Here is a 5,904-nt window from a genome sequence, read left to right as displayed (position 1 = left end):
ATTAACTCACCTTGAAATAATTAACCCCTGTCGGTGAAACAAATTAATTCCCCATAATATTTTAACTCCCTTGGAACAACTTATCCGAATTACAAAAAAAGTGTTTAAGCTTGATGTTTTCCAAATGTGTTGTTTTTAAATCTGTCAATTAGTTATTGATATGAATATATATTATATTTCTACTATTTATTATATATATTATATTTCATATATTAATATTAGCAATATATACAGATATAAAAAAGAACAAAGCATTAATAAATAAGTAGAAACACTTATCTAGCTTTATTTTTATTCTACAGCCTGTTTCTCTATTGATAGAATCATCAGGAAGCTAATTTATATATATATATATATATATATATATATATATATATATATATATATATATATATATATATATATATATACATATATATATATATATATATATATATATATATATATATATGTATATATACATATACATATATATTTATATATATATATATTTATATATATATATATATATATATATATATATATATATATATATATATATATATATATATATATGAATATATATATATATATATATATATATATATATATATATATATATATATATATATACATGGACAAACATGGAAACATACTTGAATGTTCTCAAAACATCTATGAAGCCATGGGCAAGTTGTCGCAACTAAATATTGTATGCGTGGTCAAGATCAGAGTGCGATCGCACGCCTTTCCCGACCAAGCCTGTATATATATATATATATATATATATATATATATATATATATATATATATATATATATATATATATATATATATATATATATATATATATATATATATATATATATATATATATATATAAATATATATATATATATATATATATATATATATATATATATATATATATATATATATATATATATATGTATATATATATATATATATATATATATATATATATAGAGAGAGAGAGAGAGAGAGAGAGAGAGAGAGAGAGACTATTATTCTACTAATACTATTATTCTACTAATACTATTATTCTACTAATACTATTGTTTTGATCTCCTTTTTATATATAATATAAAGGCTTGTCAAAAATAAACAGTTATAAAATAATTTTATTTAACGTTCACTAAATATTTATATATTATATATTTAAATATATATAATACTAAATATAATTTAAAAAAATTTTAAAATAGAATACTTACACAACTTTGTAGATGTAATTGTAAGCTAAATTATGCAAAACGCGTATTATAGGGGGTTAATTTATTTCAGTGGGGGTTAGAAATACTTAAGCCCCCGGTTAATTCATTTCGCTATATTTTAAAATAGATTAACCGGGGAGTTAAAATGTTTTAACCGGGAGTTAACTTTCTGGGGAGTTAATCCATTTTGCGTCATTGTAGTTTCTAGCAAAAGTTGAGTGAGGAGATTGATGTTTTGTACTTCATGCTAATTAAATTTATGTCTGCTAAATGATAACAAATTAAGATAACTTTTCATGTAAACAGAAATATTTTGAAGTAATAAAATAAGAAAATAATACGTCCTATTTGCTCTCGTTAGGTATTATTATAAATTTTTTAAATATGTATAATAATACCTAAATTTGGGCCATTTTCCTCCATTTTTTATGTGCTACTACAAAATAATTCAAATCTTTGTCCGTGCCTTTTCTATCATTTATTGCTTTAATGTATTTATTTATTTTAATGTATTTATTTAATTTAATGTATATATTTATAAGCTATTAAAATTGAACCGAAAATGGAAATGAGTTGAAACTTTCCATAAATGTGAAATACTATCATATAATTTAGTATGTTAAAGTTACAGCATTAAACTTTTCAACTTTTTTTAAAAATTAACTCTATGTAACGTTATGGTCGTAATTAGGGTTTCCAATCGGTTTTAACCGATAATCGAAAACCAAGGTTTTTTGTCAAAACTGATATAAATGAAAACCGTCGGTTTTCAAAAACGGTTTTGGCGGTTTTTTTGTACACTGTCTTTTGAATGTTTATTTATTATAGAAAAGTATAAAAAATCAAACTTGGAAGTAAACAGATTTTTATTTTATTATTAAGATTGTATTTTGATGGAAAGCTTAGCGTGTCTTCATTTTCAAAACTGTTGAAGTATTACGCACAAAAAAAAATTCAAATATCGAATAAACACATAAACATATTCGAATGTAAAGTATTCTAATACTCAAATAGGATGGCCTTTTTTCATATTAAAGATTTTTATTCCTTAAAAAACATAATGATATATTTAGAGTACCTTTTTGTTCAACAAAATATTAGCGTATAGGCATGTAACAAAAAATAATTCACGATAACGTTACTATCAATTATTTTTTTTTTATTAAATATTTACCTTCAAGATAAATCATGCCATCATTTTGGAAATTTGCTGCCCGGCGTAAAATTATAAATTCAAGAGAGGTTAAAGTCATCTGCAGTAAATACCGTTTTGTTATAACATGCTCCGGTGGTTCCACAACTACTTTGCGGAATCATATTTTGCATCATGGAATTACTATCAATAGTCCTTTAACTGGAGAATCGAACAACAGCTCAAATCCACCACTGGAAAAAAAAATTAAAACCATGGAGAGTTATTTACAAAAATTGACCCTTAAAAAAATTGTAGCTGATCTAGCTACTGATGATGTTTCCATTAATAAGATAATGGTGTCAACCTGCATGAAAGCGAATGTAAGAAAACTAGCCTCATTAGGATTTATGGTTCCTATCCAGCTGAAAGTTTAATACAAAATATTAAGGATCATTTAAATTAATTTGTTGTCCGTATGAAAAGAGATGCAGAAGGTTTTACTCAAGATGGAGCTTCGATCGACAAGAAGAATATGCAATTAATGGACATAGTTGATCAGTTTAGCTTTAATCAAGCAATTCATATTGGTATATGTGACACGTTATACAAGAAAAATAAAGACACAGACGAACCAATTCCTAAGGAAACGGAAAGTGATTCAGAAGAGGATAAACATGGAATTTACAATGATAATTTTAGTTTGAATCAGTAAACAATGAGATTAATGTTGACTACCCTGAAGTTTTAGCGAATGCACAAAAAGTAGTGAAATTCATAAAAACCTCATCAGTTCATAATCAAATTTTTCAGAAGAAAGTTACTGAGGAATTTAGAAAAGAAATCGAACTGCATCTGGACGTTTGTCATTGTTGGAAGTCACTTTATTCAATGACTACGCCTTTGTTAAAAACAAAGAAATGTTTATTCCAGACATTTATTGAATTAAATGCTCTAGATGTAATCAAAAAGCTAGGTTTTGAGAGCCAGCAAAACAAGTAGTGGAATTCCTAAGCTGAGAAAATGCAACGTAATTGACAGCAGATACTGTTCTTGAATTTATGCATCAATTGCATCTTTATTGCATTCAAATTTAAATAGCGCGTTGATGAAAAAACTAACGGAAATTTTATGCAGTTGTTAAAGTTGCTAATCAGTTGTTCTATTAAAATATACTTTAAATTTTGCCGTAAAATTTGCATTTAGGATCTTTAGATTTACTTCTAATGATGAGGAACCACTACTAGCTGAAGCACCATGTACAACATCCGAAAGTTTACCTATTTCTCTTAAGGATTAATTAAAAGCACTTCTCAATAAAGATAGCATTACACACTTGCTTAACTTTACTGATCAATTCAAATAGCCTAAGCAAGAATTTTTGTTTCTCCAATAGCGGCAGAGTATGGGTTTTCCTCTCAAAAAATACTCTGCCGCTATTGGTCACAAAGTAAAGTTCAAGTCAAACTTGACTCAAGTTCGCTTCTTGCATTCCACCCTTAAAGCAGCAAACGGTATAGAAACAAAAGTCATTAAATGTGTGTAATTAGCACATGTTGATGTTATTTTATACTGAGTTTCATAGCTATTACTTGAAGTTTTACAAGCATTTATGTTATTTCTGTCGTGACGGTCGTAACGAAAAATCCAATGCTTATATAACAAATAAAACGACGCAATCAATAATGTCAGAAAAAAAGTATAAATTATTATAACAACCATGAATATTATCTTAAAAAAATTCACTATAACACTATCAAAATTTTCATTTATGGATATTCAATATCCATTGTTATGGAGTTTTGTATGTGTTTTCATAACTTTTTTGCTTTTTTTCCCTCTTTCTCGCGGAATTGCCCATATATATGCATTTATGTATATATATATATATATATATATATATATATATATATATATATATATATATATATAATATATATATATATATATATATATATATATATATATACAGTATTGAACAAAACATTTGCAACCAACATCGAACAATGCTAAAAAGTGTTCCGAATTTTACATGTCTTAAAAACGAAACAAACTATACTACCACAGCAAACAGTTCAGGAGTCTGGAGACATAGCATGCCATGACATGAGCAATCAGCTGACAGGTGACAGCACACAGGCAGAATTTCGCTGACAAGTGGCATTTTGCAGCGGACAAAACAAGTGCAACTTTTTTGGTTTGTTTCATTTTCTTAAGTCTGGTCCGAGTCAACGTCACGGAAGTTTTTTAATAATTAAAGGAAGTTTCCAGAAGTTTCCAGAAGCATGCAAAAGCTTCCAGAAGTTTCCAGAAGAAGCATCTGGAAGCATTCAGTAGCATCCAGAAATATCCAGAAACATTCAGAAGTATCCAGACGCATCCAGAAGCTTCCAGAAGCATCGAAAAGAAGCATCTAGAATCTTCCAGAACAGGTTCACACAGGTTCATTTTACTATACAAGAGACATGTAAATCGACATGTAATTCAGTCAGTATATTGAAGTCAATCAGTCAGTATTATCAAGTTTATCGAAGTGAGTTTTATCAAAGTGTTTTATCGAAAAACATCAATAGAAGAAGTGAAATACAACAAGTGTTTCATTACATCAATACAGTCCACATCCAACCAAGACGTTGTGTTCCACAGAGCATTATTGTATCATCACAAGGTAAATGTAACACGGTAAGCCTTGAGAAGCGTGATTATTTATTTTTACTATTTTTATGACTTCAAGTGCAAAAATGGCTCCCGACAGTCTTGGATTGGAACTAAGAAAGAAAATTGGTGGCGATTACGTAAGTGGAATATCACAAAAAAGTATTTGTGATAAATATCGCGTGAAAAAATGGACCGTATCAAGACTATGTTCCAAATATCGTTCTACGGGGAAGTTGGCAGCAGATAACAAAGGTGGAAGACCGCGTTCCACCACTTCTAGAGAGGATTCTATGATTGTCAGATCCGTCAAGAAGGATCCCTGGATATCATCAGTCGAGATACAAAAGCAATTAGAGCTGCCTGTATCGGACCGAACTATCAGACGACGTGCTGTTGAAGCCGGATTGTTTTCTTGACGCCCTGCAAAGAAACCGCTGATTTCACTAAAAAACCAGAAAAAACAACTCCTGTTTGCTACATCTCATATTGACTGGAGTGTGCAGAAATGGCGAACTGTCCTGTTTAGTGATGAACCGAAGTTCAACATCATTGGGAGCGATGGCATTTGCCGTGTACGTCGACCGGCCGGAAAACGCCTCGATTTACGTTACTGCCATAAGACCATGAAGCATGGTGGAGGCAATATAATGGTCTGGGGGTGTTTTTCTGCTAACGGTCTAGGTCCAATACATCGAAACAATGGAATAATGGACCGTTTCATGTATAAGAATATCCTGAAAAATGTTATGATACCTCATGCTGTATGGAATATGCCAATAAAATGGGTTTTTCAGCAAGACAACGATCAGAAACACACTGCAAAAGTAGTCAAGCAGTGGTTTCAAGACAACCACCTATCGGTGATGGATTGGCCGCCTCAATCTTCGGATTTCAACCCT

Source organism: Hydra vulgaris, chromosome 02, assembly GCF_038396675.1.
Source record: "Hydra vulgaris chromosome 02, alternate assembly HydraT2T_AEP".
Classification (NCBI taxonomy): Eukaryota; Metazoa; Cnidaria; class Hydrozoa; order Anthoathecata; family Hydridae; genus Hydra; species Hydra vulgaris.
This window is presented reverse-complemented; position numbering follows the sequence as displayed.